At 32.1% G+C, this 15,298-nt stretch overlaps 1 protein-coding gene across 1 annotated transcript in view; it reads right to left on the bottom strand.

Moving 5' to 3' along the window:
• LOC118183029 (allatostatin-A receptor-like) overlaps window positions 1–15,298 on the bottom strand; it is an 888,863-nt gene that overhangs the window by 717,529 nt on the left and 156,036 nt on the right. The gene's annotated exons all lie outside the window — the stretch shown is intronic.

The raw sequence follows: 15,298 nt of genomic DNA, 5'->3' as shown, positions 1-15,298 counted from the left end.
TACAGGTTACACATCAGAAGAACCATTAAAATGCCCATATAGCAAGCCCGTTCGCGGCATTCGAACCTTAGAAAGAGGTACCAGTGTTCAGCGACTTTACCGTTCGGCCGCTGGTAAGACAACATTATGATTAGTCAGGTAATTTATGCATTCATGATTTCTGTAATGCAGGTTAAAAATCTATATTTATAAGAAAGAATGTCTGTTTGTTTGCCCTCTAATAACTCAATTACTACTATAGCTATAGTCGTCAAACTTTTTACGATTCTTTTTTGGGTCTTGGAAATGGTCGACGTCTTCTTTTTTTCCAAAAAATAGTAGCTAAAATCAGAGATATTAATTAAAAACTGAGAAAATCCTACTTCGAATATGGGCATTTGAAAGCCCTAATTTGAAATCTAAAATTTGTGTTATGATCAATTTCATATTTTGTAAAACTTTAACGAATTTTTGATTATTAAACTCAACGATTTAAAAGCGAGTAATGGCAACACTCTGCAAAGGAAAAAAAAAAAAAAAAAAAAAAAAAACCTGAAATGTTTCAGATTTTAAATTACGTCCAAAGGGGCGTTTTTTAACATTTTGTGTGTTACCTTTCTTTATTAAATATCATGTTCCTCGCACTTAAACCATAAGATCCAGTGCAACAGCAATATCGCAAAATAGTTTTAAAACGAGCATATCTTTAGAATTTCCGATACAGAGACTCAGGCGCTGGAGATAAAAATGTTTTTTCTGCACAACGTTGCCATTGCTCGCTTTGAAATCCTTGAGTTTGTTAATCAAAAATTCGTCAAAGTTTTAAAAAATAGGAAATCGATCATAAAACAAATTTCAAATTTCAAATTTGGTCTTCCACATGCTCATATTCGTTGGAGGATTACGTTATTCAAAATTCGATGACTCTATGTACCGTTGTTTTATCACAATACGAGAAATATACATACATTTATGCAGATTTTTCATTATTTAATTCCTTCAAATATAATGCAGGACTCTAACATTTTGTGGCAACAGTTTGAAAAGTGAACCGACATTTATGAGTCCGACGCAAAATGCCAAAACGAAACTAATAGTCCTTCGGGATTCAAATCCCTTTGGACTAAAAAAAAAAAAAAACTGTTTTGTCTCCAGCGCGGCGGAACTGTGTATCGGAAAGTCTAAAGATATGTTCATTTTAAAATTATTTTGCGACACTGCTGTTGAACTGAATTTTATTGTTTAAGTGCAAAGAGCACGATATTTAATAAATAAAGGTAACACAAAAAACGTTGAAATAACGCCCCTTTTGACGTAATTTAAAATCTGAAATCTCTCAGATTTTTTTTTATTTATTTTATATATCTATTTATTTTTTGCGCAGTGCACAAAGTTTGAGTGAAACGGAAATGAGTCTCAGTCGAACAGTTCTTAAAGTTAAAGGATCAATAAAAGAAGACCTCTCCCCAAAGACAGTTACCTGATGTCTTCATGGAAGAGGACGCCTCAACCAAACGATAATTTTGTTCATCATTTTGCTTTTATGACATCCATTTTTCCTCGTACGAATAAAGTAAAATTAAGCTTTCGTTTATATTATGTGTTTAATGTTGCGTATATATTTACTTCCTTGCAATGGCGAAAAACTTCAGATTTCATTTTTCAACAGAAATATCCACTTTGCCCGTTCCCAAATCCATAATTATTTAAATTCTTCTTTATATTAACAAGCGCCAGTAATTTGATCGCCATGGAAACGAAAAATTCTGAACTAAATTTCTGCTGCCAATCTCGTTGTTTTTTCCGCTTTTTTCATGAAAATGTTTACAATGTTACTTTATTTGAAAAGGTGATTTATTCATCTGAATTGAATACAAGAAAGCACATTAATTAGAACGTACCAAAAAATGATCGAATAGAAAGCAGATTTTTTTACTCCTGGCATATAATTATTCGTTTTATTGAAACTGTGTGTATAAAGTAAATGATGATTTATCACAGCTGTTTATAATTTGAATTTTAATGAATGTTATTCATTCCTTTAGTGGAATTTTAATTTGAGAGAAAATTATTTTTAAGGCATTAGTAGAGAAAATCATGTTCTCTAAAAATATCGTATAGAAATTCATTTTCAGTCCAAAGGAATAATTTGCCAGAAGAGTTATTAATTTCGTTTCGGCATTTTGAATCGGCTCACTATAAATGCCGGTTCACTTTTCAAATTGTTGCCACCAAACGCTAGAGCTCTGAATTATATTTAAAGAAATTAAATAATGAAGAATCTGAGAACGTATGTATGTTTCTCGCACTGCGAAAAAACAATGGTACCTAGAGACATCAAGTTCTGAATAACGTAGTCCTTCATTCGAATATGGACATACAGAAACCTCAGATTTGGAATTTGTTTTATTACAAATTTAATATTTTGTAAGTTTTAACGAATTTTTGATTAACAAACGATTTCAAAACAAGCAAAGGCAACACTGTACGGAAAAAAAAAAAAACATATCTCTGGTGCACAAGCCTGTCTATCGAAAATTCTAAATATTAGCTGGTTTTATATATTTTTGTGGTATTGCTGTTGAATTGAATTTTATGTGATTTATGTGCGAATAACATGTTATTTAATAAATAAAGGTAACACACAAAGCTTTAAAAAGCACCCCTTTAGGCGTAATATAAAATCTGGCTGCTTACTTTTTTTTGTTTTGTTTTGTTCTGTTTTTGATTTTCTTATAAACGTATTATGACAAATTAGAAACGATTATCTTAAAACATTCAGATATATATGGGGTACATTAAGTAAGCGGAGAAAAACATAAATTTATTTGATGATTCAAAACGATCTGTAGCAGGAGCTTCCTCGAAATTTAATGGAATTGTAATTTTTTCTTGGAATTTTTACTTCCTTGTACGAAGTAAAAAGGAAGTATTGTAATCGCGAAACGTTTCAGACAGCATATTTCAACGAAAATATCACATTTTGACCTCTTTCAAATGCAATTTAACGATGTATTTCCGTGATATCTGTACGTAAGGATAGAATAAAACACTCTTTTCCTCCAAAAAAATTATAAAACTGCTTTAAAATGAATTCTGAAGAGAATTTTTCGTGGCGTTTGTACGAACGTATATACGTACGTATCTCGCATAGCTCAAAAACGAGTAGCCTCAGAACGTTGAAATTTTGTATATAGTACTGTTATAACATGTAGATGTACACCTCGCATTTTGGTTGCAATCGGCCGCACCAAACGTATATAAATATTTTTATATATATCCACTCTGTTACCCGGCTCAGTGATCTCAGTTGCTTTACTCTTATATGTTTATAAATTGTACATTTTTTGCTTTAAAAATGATTGAATTATGTTGTTGTTTTTATCTTCCGGTTAATGTTTTTATGCCTTTAGTAAATGTGTATGCAATATTTTTAGAATTATCAACAATTTTAAAATTGTTTAAGTGCCGCTAAGCCTAATAATGTTTTTGATGGCGGCCATTGCTCTTGTTTACATTTGAAACAGCAGGATAGCGGATTTGTTGCCAATCTGGAGAAACTTAGCTTCGCAATAACAAAGATAACGCCTTCATTTATTATTTAAATCATGCTTAATCCTTTCTGGAATTTTTCGAGGAAAGAATTTTTTCGTTTAAGATTTACTTCGTAATTCTTAATACAGATATTTTGAGTTTTTATGAGTTTTGCCTTGTCGCGAAGTGAAAACTGAATTAATTGAATGAGAAATACTCAATCGTCTGTGAAAAACTGTTTCTTTTTTGTTTTCTTTGGTTAATTTCTTTTATACATCGTTCTAGCTTTATAGTATTTGAATAGAACATGTGGCAACGATTAGATAATTCTTTAAATGATATAAATTTTGTGCATTCTGAGTTATAGTATGAACGAAATATAATACTGTTAAGTAAACCTAGCGTCAGATAGCCGCTATGGTAAACAAAGTGAATTTTAAAGAATGCAATTATTCTATTGTGGTTTATGCGCTGTCGGCGAAGTAGGTTTAATTCAATCTAATAAGTTTAAATGAAATGCAAGAAAAAATGCGTATAATTTAATATTCCGTACAAGGAAGTCATGTGGTGTACACATCAGATTTTTATGAAAATTATCGAGAAAATTTTTAATTACCACGTAGTAATATTACAAGATGTTGTAGGAAAATATAATACATTGGAACAAAAGTTTTAGAAGATAATTCTTTCGAAATTTGACAATATTTTACTTTTTGCATTTGTCTTTAAAAATAATTTCTACGAATAAAATTTCTTTCGATAAACCTGCCATAAAATGAATTGCGTATAATAAAAGAGACGATTACTGCATTGGATTCGATCTGAGAACTTCATATTAGTACGTCACATCCCGAATTTTGCATTACATTTTGGTAAAGTGCGATTTAAATAATACGAAAGTTGCTTATGTTTTTGCCTTCCACTTTACTATTTATTTATGAGAAATGTGTCCTCTATATTTGCAAATACATTTTACTATATGATCAGTTATGGGTTTTCAGAATTTGGTTGAACTCCGTGAAACCAAGCTTGTATGAGAATAGTGAAAAAAGCAGAATATGGTATAATAATTAAACATACAACGTTTTCACTAGAAAAATAATTTATTTAAATAGTTTTAATTGAATAATCCTAAAGAGTAACATTTAATCAAAATTATTTTAATTAATTAATTTTCCGATTTCGCATTGAAAATCATTTATTTCACTTACTGCTTGAATGAAAATAATTTTCAAAATAATTTATTGCAAAATGAAAACACTATATCATTATTTATAATTTATTGCAAATATATGATTCTAATCACTTCAAAATTGTATTAAACCTGTACAAATGGAAATAATTAATTGAAAAATATTAAATTAGGACTACGCAATTATGTACTTTAAAGGCGGCAACAACTCAATAAGCTATTAGAAATTTGATTTCTTGATGTACTTACTGTACGAATTCATTTGTAAAAAAGTGAAACAGAAAATAGTTTTGCCGTATGAAATGTATTCAAAATTTTAGAGATTTCTATGTGTAGTAATTACATTTCCTTTTATCCATACAATGATAGAAGAGCAAAAAAATAAATGAAACAAAATTTTAACTGTAGCATAATTTGTATGCCAGTCATGAAATGAATAATATATTGTTTTAGGTTTTGCAGTTCATACTTCAGTGAATTGTAGATATTCTGATACCATTGAAATAAAATTCAGTAATATTTATATTTCGAAATATACATACTGACAATGATGAAAAATAGTACCAGGAAATTTCAAGAAAGCATATTTCATTTATATTGTCTAAAATATATTGAAAGATTATTACTGAAGCATTCTATATTTACCATCTCAATATTCTATAACATGAAGATTTACTTTGCTACTAAAGATGGAAATCGAAATCATCTTGGAATATTCCATGCATCATAAAGCAAAACGTTCTCAGAATTGTATCTATTAAATTTCCATTTCCTTTGAGATTCTGCTTTTAAAAGGTACGGATAATGGAAAAGTGAAAAAGCATTAAAAGCAAAATCCCGTATTAGAATTGTTTTCCTGTTCCTTATCTTTCTTTCTGATAGAATGTTGATATCAACTTATTGAAAACTATATTAGCAACAAAATGTACTTTGATGTAGACTAATCTTAGAATAGGTACGACCATCTTTTGCAAAACTGCAAAATTAATGATTTTTGTTGAAACTCTCGCCGTTGAAATTTAAACGATTAGCACCACGTGGCGTAGCCTAAAAGGTTTGGTTTTGGTTATTTAATTACCTCAAAGCCTCGAGGGGTGCCTTCGTGGGGGACTTTCTAAGGGAAACGGGATCGTATACACGTTACACATGGGGAAAACCACGAAAACACCCATGCAGCCAGCCAGTCCGTTCGCGGGATTCGAACCTCGGACCGAACTACCAGCGTTCAGCGACTTTACTGCTCGGCCGCTGGTGGGCCCCGTAGCCTAAAAGGAAACAGAAGTTTGATAGAACTAGTAATGGATGATGTAATGAAAAAGATGTGATCCGTAATTTCTCTTCTGTGTATTGTGTATATAATTAGTTAGTAATATGATGTGTATTAAAATATGTTATCACCTTAGAAGCCTCTCTTTTTGTGATGAATAGTGACTGTCTTCAATTAATAAAAAAACCTGGCGTGTACACCACATGACCTCCTTGCTACATTTCATTTAAACTTACGTCCTCGAACTTCATTATAGTTATATTTCTCATTCAATTAATTTGGTTTTCACTTCGCGACATGGCAAAAATACACAAAGTAAAAATGTACAATTTGCCAACATATAAGAATAAAAAGCCGAGTAATAGAGTGGATATATATATATATATATATATATATATATATATATATATAGTTTTGGTGCGGTCGGTTGCAACCAAAAAGGGAGGTGCACAACTACACGTTATAGCAGTCCTATATACAAAATTTCAAAGTTCTCAGGCTACTCATTTTTGAATTATGCGAGATACATACATATGTACGTACAGACGCCACGAAAAAATCTCTTCTGAATCCATTTTGAATCAGTTTTATAATTCGTTTGGGGAAAAAGAGTCCATTATTCTGTAAATATGTACAAATGTAAAGCAAAAATATCGTTAAATTGCATTCGATATCGGTGAAAATGGATATTTCTTTGAATTATAATACCCGGAATTTTTCATGATTACAATACTTCCTTTACATCGTACAAGGAAGTAAAAACAGTCCCGGAATTTTGTGTAGAAGATCTGAAAAGGTAAGACTTTTTACCTTATTCTTAGATTACTTATTCTTGATATTTTCATCAATTTCGCTTTCATTCGATGATTTCACTTATTATACCATACTTCCTATTTATAAGGTTCTTCCGTCTCATGCTTCAAATTAAACGGCTATCTCTTTATAGTTTGTAATTTGGCAAGTATATATAAAAAGATATGTAAAATTTGGATACCAGTTTGGTTGTTCTGATAGCACCAATTTGAAATAACCCCTTTGATTATGATAAAATATAAGTAACATGTAGAAATAATTTTGCCCTCTTAATATGCAAAAATACACACTGCTTATTGCATTTGTATACTTCTCTCATTTAATTTGCAGCTTAATTTTTATTTCCATTTTTCTTTCATTCATATTTTTGAGTAATGTTCTGTATGAATAATATAATTATTTTTATTTATTTTTGAAATTAATTGCAAATGTCTATCATTGCGTAGGAGAGTTATTTCACATACCTAAACTTAGATTTTATGAAACTGATTAGAGAATTTAAAATTCGAATAGGGTATTTTCATAAATACGAAATGTCAAAACGCGATCTTTATGAATTGCTGGTAGTTGTATGTGGAGATTCTAATTCCCATTGATATGTCGGGATATTTTCTATGGGATAAACAATGTTTTTATTGTTTTAATTCTTTAATTAGACATTTTAATTACCAATTCCTGTTTAATTAACTATTGATTACTATTTTTAATTTACTATCTAAATTTCACTTCTGATTTTCTACGATATATATTTTCCTTTATATATTCTATATTAAATTAAATTTTTAATCTTTCATCGATACCGCAGAATTTTACTTTTTAAGTGCTTTTTAAAAAAATTTTGAACTTAATAATTTTAAATATTTTCTCCTTGTAATTTTTATAAATTATAAAAATTTCCCTTGAAAAGCCAAAATGAACTCCGAATTCGGCTAATTAACCATTTACCGCTTCTTAAATTTAATATTTTTTTATATTTTACCATCAATCAATTGATTAGTATTTTACAGTGTTTTTAATCTACTTTTTTCGTTTAGCATATATTTATTTTACCTCGTACAACTGATTTATTTTTTACTGTGTTAAAAATTACCTAATTTGTTTAGCATATAGCTTTTTTATTAATTTGTAAATATTCAAATTCTCCTCTTTCACACATTTCATAGCAACTAAATATGCTTATGTTGGAATTTTGACGGAGCCACAGTTTTTGGTAACATTTTAGCGTGCGTACTAAAATTTATCTTCTGATTTCCTTAATTTTGCAGCACAATGCGCAAATTTTTGACCAAAATTGGTCTTTTTTCGTTTGTTCTTACAACCTTACTTATAATTATATATATACTTATATATATATGTAAAATATAACTCAAAATTATTAACTTTAAATGTACTAAATCAAAATTTCAACTCAAAACTATAATATGTCAATAGTTAAGACACAATAACACGCCGAATAAATACTAATTCAGAAGTCAAACAACAAAATTATTATTCAAGCAGTTAAAAAATTCTCATCTCAACACACTAAAAGCCACACTCTTATTTTAGGAGATTATAAAAATTCTGTTGTCATTCTCTTCTTTCCATCAATTAGCTATAAAGTTGCACATATTTTGCAGAAATTTAACTTTCGGGTTGTTTATTCTCCCATCAATAAAATTCCAACTTCTATACTCAAGGACCCCATTCCGGATATGAATTCCTGGGGTATTTATAGGATTCCTTGCCAGTGTGGTTTAATTTAAATTGGCCAAACTAAGAGAGCCTTAAAATTTCGCGTCAAAGAACATGAGGCATATGTTAGAAAAAAGGAAACACAGAAGTCTTCTGTTGCTCAACATTGTTGGTCCGAAAATCACACTTTTCACATTCCTGAGGTGGCAATTTTTCTGCTGCCAAAATTATTCAAAAAACATCTTCCATTGGAGAACTGGATTTTCTAGAGGCATTTCACATTCATAAAAATCTTTCTGTTCTAGTTAACGATCCTAATTCCAATCCAAATTTGCCTTCGGCTTTTAGAGAAATTATGTTTTAGTTCTGGTTTCGCCAACAGATGGCGCCGCTTGCTTATTCTTGTCCAGGCTTTCTTATCTTATCTAATCATTATTTCCTATCTTGTTCATTTGCGGTTTTGCAGCTGAAGATGATGGTTCGGTAAAACCATCGAAACTAGTAGTCCTGTGAAAATTTTGTAAATATAACGCTGGTTTTTGTTGTTTGACTTCTGAATGTCAATAGTTGTTTTTTAAAATTCCATTTTTAATTTGTCTATTTCGTTCTTCTGTTCTAAATCGTTTATAATAATTTTTTGGACTGCGTCTTTCCATTTCATGCTCGCTTACGCAAGCCTTCTGCATTACGACAGCTCATATATAGTTGCAGATAAACAAAGATATCAAGTTTATGAATACCACTGCTACTATTTCGCAGCAGATTTTTCCACTTTGCTTTGCTGGCGCTAAGTTGTATTACTTTGCTGCTCCGCTTCTTCCTTTGTATGAAAAACTGTGGTTTATATATGGCACCTATAATGTAAACGAGAAGATATGTGTTCAGAATTATTTACAATGAAATAAAACTGTGTCGCTACATCTACGCGACATTTATCTAAACATTTATCAAAGAATTACACAGTTTCTCCGCAAAATGATCGTTAATAGTACACAACCTGAAAGTTATGAGCAGGTTCAGAGATCCATAATATACTCAAGCGCAGACTGGATTCAAAAGCTGCTGCCACAAAACTTTTAGTCTAACCCGCGAGCACACGCGGCGGGTATGTCATACCCATGTGCATTTTTCTTTTTGTATATTTCTCGCCCATTCTTTCATAAAAGGATGAAACTTGGTGTAGCTGAGTTCAAGGTCACATACTTAAATGGGGGAAATTCCTGAGGTGGCAAGTGCAATGGTTTTTTAGGACCAGCATTGTTCGGGCATGTCATACCCGCGCGTGTACTGGCGTTTCTCAGTGAGTCACTTCGCAACTTCTCGTTTTCAAGCTTTTACTATAAGTTTTTCTTGAGTTGTAAGCATGGGGCCGTATATTCCTTACGATGAAGAGATGAAAAGATTGAGAAATCTCCTTGAAACAGTTTTTTTCTGATGAGTATTCATTTAGTGAAGAAGAGGAAGATGTTGATGACGAAGAATATAATTAGTAATCATGATTCATCCATATAGAGTAGTGATTCAGATACAGAAACAGAAAATGAAACTCTGGAATGTAGCAATGAGTTTTATGTTGGAAAAAATGGAGTAAAATGGAACAAAAATAAATTCCGGACTAATGTTAGAATTGGGGCCAAAAATATTATAACTAAACTCCCTGGAAATACAAAGTATTCTAAAGACGTCTCAACACCTCTAGACTCCTTGTCATTGCTTTTCGATGAAGATATTTTAAAACACGTAGTTGATAATACAAATATTTATATTGATTCAATACGAGAAAATTTAACTCGTGAACGGGATGAGTACTTTTCTCAAAGCCTTAGGGATGCAGCTAATAGAAAATGTTCAAAATGAACGACGACGAGCATCTGTGGTTCCTGATTCTGGACGAACTCTGACTACCGATGAACATGTTAACAATGGACCGCCCTCCAAAAAACCTGAAATGACTTACAAGAGGTGTACAAAGTGCTTCAAGAAAAACGATAGAAAGACTAGATTCATTTGTGAAAATTGTAGCAAAAGTATATATATATGGAACATATGACCCCATTTTGTAAACAATGTTAAAAAAATTGTAAGTAAATAATTTTTCCTCTCCTTATTGTTTTCTATTTTATCTAAAATGAAGTATTAATTTGGTTTTACATTTTAATTTCTTTTAAAAAAACGATTAATTTTTTTCGGCAAATTTTTATTTACAATAATTTTATTCGGGTATGACATACCCGGCGCGTGTTCTCGTGTTCGTCGGATCGGTGCGTGTGCTCGCGGGTTAATCGAATCCGAGAAATATGAAAATGCAACTATGTAATCGCCAGCAGCTGAGTCACGGATCTTCGAATGATAAGTGGACCTTTTAATTACTTGAAACAACACAGTATATATGAGGGAATGCGGTAATTCTTTATATTCTTTCCCACTTAAAAGACGACTAGGCAGAGGTAAGACACTCAGTCGACTAAACGCAAATGGTGACAAATCATCAATTATCAATAATACTTTAATATAGGAGTCGCTGCAGAAACTAAATTGATTTCTGTATAATTAAACATAGTTCATCTGAACCCTCACCAGACTTTAAACCATGAATCTTCGGAAGTTAACTGGATATGTTAACCTCTCACAACACGAAAGCACGCACAAAGAAATACGATAATGTTTGCAAACGCATTCGGCGAAACGATAAATCACATTTTACAATCTGGCAGGTTAATGCGCAAATCTCTTAAGTTCTGTGAATATCGGATTATCAGCTTTCTTAGCTCCTTATCCGAACGCTGAGGATTTGAAAGCGATCAGGAAAATTTTATGGCCTCACTTTTATAGGAGCATTTGCAATAGAGGTGTAATATGTATTCACTGTGTTAATGCAAATATATATCAAAAGAGAATAACGGATCTTGCTGTAATGGTTTCAAAAATATGGGTGTTCAAGAACAGCATTCACACAGTTCCAGTCTCAACACTCTCGCTGAACTATTCGGAATAGATCGAAAACGGGCGATAAGTTAGAACAGTTTTTGCTTTATATCACATATGGACAATATTTATGTTTCAAGGCCCGATGTAAAATGGCTCTCGGGAAAGAGGACAGTAACAGGAGTGTAATTAGTCAGCCACAGATTCTTTCTTTTGTACCTATTCTGTGCAATATATTACGATTAGTTCATGCCTCTCTCATGCCTGTTCTATTTTATCAAAATATGCAAATATGCCATAACTGCACTACAGCTAGGGCTAACTATCTGAGGAAGGAAGTCTTCATGTATGGTTTGGTTGATTTAATCATGGCAAATCATGAAAAGGCTATCTTCCTAAGGAGAGGGGTGCTTTCATGCAGGAATGTCTAAGGGCTCATATGCACGTTACATATGGGAAAAATCACGAAAACGCCTATGCAGGCAGTCTGTTAGCTTAGAATCAAACCAAGGTCGTAGCTACCGGCGTTCAGCAACTTTACCGCTCAGCATCTGGTAGGTGGAAGTCGCCTTGAAAGGCATTTTAAAGAAGACTGATTTATTTTCACGTTACACAGATGAAAACACCAAGCAAGTAGCTAGTTAGATAAGATTTTATTTCGAAGAGGACTATCACTGTTTAGCGGTTTTACTACTCGGCCGCAGGTGAACCCTAACGCTGGCTTCGAAGTGCCTACAACTGAAGATTAAAACAGAAATAATACTTTATAAATAGACAATTAAGAAAACAACTAAATTTGACTCTTATCGCATGTTTGCTGAACTTTCTTAAATATTTAATATCAGAAAATCTCTTTGAATTCACATTTGCCATACGATTAATTAGGAACAGATTGCTAGAAAATATACATTTGAATATAGAAAATTTGCTGCTTATGATATATGCTTCCACAATATATGAATTATATATCATAGAACGGTGATAAGCAGCTTTGGTACCAACATTTCGGGCGAAAAAAAGGTATTTCAAAATACTGTAGACGTATACGAAGATACCTGTTAGGCCACCTTCTAGACTTAGATTTGCAAAGACGAAGCATTCAAATTAGGGAAACAGTCTCGAATTCCTTTATCCATAAGCATCGGAATATACAAAACAAATTTGTAAACTTTTGTGAATAACCGAATTTTTTTACATTTTTTATTGTTCAAATGCAGCTTTTAATTCAACGCTCCGATACCGAATAGAAATGAGTGAAATGCTTCAAATAATTTCACACGCGTGTGACATGCCCTTTGTTTATAATGCATTTGTTATTCTTATAAGGTATTTCTCCCGCATTCTTAGCATGCCTTCGTGGTGTAGTGGTCAGCACGCTCGGCGCGTATTCGAGAAGTCTGTGGGTCGAGTCTGGGCAAAACCATTGCTCATTTTTCATCTCTCCTGCTTCAAAAATACCGAATGTGTATACAGTGGTGCCCGAACTAAAAACGGTGGTGGATGATGATTCTCCGCCACCAGGATTTGGAAATTGGTTCCCATAATCCCCAGCCGCCTTTTAAAAGGGAGGGTATATAAGGTATTTCTCCCGCCTTCTTAGCATGCCTTCTCGGTGTAGTGATCAGCACGTTCGGCGCGCATTCAAGAGGTCCGTATCGGCGAGGACATTGCTCATTTTTCATCTCTTTTGCTTCAAAAATACCGAATGTCTCTACATTCTAATTCTATAAAAAATAATTATTTTTCATAATTATTTATGTCGATATTCCAAGCGGATTTTGGTGCTTTAATCATAAAACTAGCTGCCATCTTGAGGATTTGGATTATGTAATTACGGCAACGCTACCTGCCTAAAGAGAGGAATGACTTCGTGGAGGAATTTCTAAGGAAAATTGCGAACTTAGAACCTGAGACTACTGTATACACATTATACGTGTGGAAAACCACTAAAACGGCATGTTCTCGGGATTCGAACCTCAGACTGAACTTCCAGTGTTTAGTGACCTTACCGCTCGGCCGCTGGTGGACCGGCTGCCATCTTGAGAATTAGCTACTATACCATAGTGATATTATTTGAAGCTTGAAAAATATCAGCGTTGTAACAAAGACAGATTTATTACGACATCTCAATAGAAAAGAGATCTCATAGAAACTGAAAATGTTAAGTGCAGGGAATGTATTTTAAAGTACAATCTATGAAAAAGTGGCCTTGGACTGCAGAGAAAAGGAACAGCGAGATTCATTCTTTCCGCTTTTTTGTTGTCTAACACATAAAAAAAAGAACTCTCAGATCTTTAAAAAAATGTTCTAAACTAAGGTGTGAAAAGGGAATACGTTTTCTTTATATATGTGTGTTTTATTATTTTATAGAAACACACACACCAAAAAAAAAAAAAAAAAAAAAAAAAAAAAAAAAGGGGGGAAATAATGTTCGAGATGCATGTTATCTAAAAGAACTCTAGGGGAATTCTTTTCCCTCGCATTGTTTCTCATCGGCTCCTGAGGGGAGAATTTGCAGTCCTTTCAGATGTCACTGCTTCCGTTATTGCAATCTATCTGATGGAGCTTCTCCTAGGGAATTGTTTGATCATGGGGTGACCAGGAGCTCTAAATTAAAGTCAGGCCATATTTGCGCTGTTTCATCGAACAGGATAACGCCGTTCGGAAAGACGTAGATAAATTTTTGGTAGCGAATATCTGATCCAAATGACCGTATATTGGTATTACCGAAAGAAATGCAGAGGAAATGAAAAAAAATATTCTTATATATTACATTCATTATAAGCAAGACGCAGTATTTTTTCCCTCCTGCTTGTCATTTATTAGTAATACTACAGTATACCGTATATTCAGTGACTTTTAAATAATTATATTACATGAACACTGAAAGTCTAATTTCTTTTGATTCCCCACTCATCGACTTAACTTTCGGCATTTTGGGTAATACGACTTAATCACAAAATAAATAAATATAAAACTTCGGACACTTCAGGTTAATACGTATGACGTTATGATTTAAATTTAATGTAATATAAATCAATAAAAATATCTGAAAGTTTCGGATTTTATATTACGCCCAAAGGGGCGTTTTTTAACGTTTTGTGTGTTACTTTATTTATTAAATATCATGGTATTTGAACGTACAACATAAAATTCAAGCAATATACCATAACAATAAACCATAAAATTCAATCAACAACAATATGACAAAATATTTAAAAGATCATATCCTTAGAATTTTCGATACACAGTCTCGCGCTAGAAATAAAAATGTGTTTATTCCTTCGTACAGCGTTGCTATTGTTCGCTTTGAAATGGTTGAGTTTCTTAATCAAAAACTCATAAATGTTTTACAAAATATAGATAATGAAACCATTTCCAGATCCCAAATTTGAGTTTCCAGATGCCCATGTTCGGGGAGACGTACGTTATTCAAAATTATCTAAATTCTTCAAATATAATACAGGGCTCTAATATTTGGTGGCAACAATTTAAAAAGTGATTCGCCGTTTATAGTGAATCAACTCAAAATTCCGAAAACGAAATTAATAGTCCTTCTTGGCTAACGCCCTTGGGGCTAATAAATAATTTTTTTATTTGAGATTTATATCATGAACATGTCATGTGATAGACAGAATGCAAAAACAAAAAAAAAATTATGTTTTTGGTCTTGAGAGTACGAATTATATTTCTAAGTAATACAAAATGCAGATAAGTATAAAATACGAAAGCGATAATTTCTGGTAATAGCACATAAAAATATGAGAACAATTATCAGCTCTGCAAGTTTATTGATGCAATTGATTTTATCTGGCAGATAAAAGTGCGTCATTAAATACTAATATAAATATTTGTATACATTTCTCTTAAATTAATTTACATTTAGATATTTACTCATATTTTGTAAATAAATA

Source organism: Stegodyphus dumicola, chromosome 9 (genome assembly GCF_044657685.1).
Source record: "Stegodyphus dumicola isolate Sdum_Otavi_A_Nest chromosome 9, ASM4465768v1".
Lineage (NCBI taxonomy): Eukaryota > Metazoa > Arthropoda > Arachnida > Araneae > Eresidae > Stegodyphus > Stegodyphus dumicola.
Note: the sequence above shows the minus strand (reverse complement) of the source record. Positions and strands in the feature narration are given on the sequence as shown.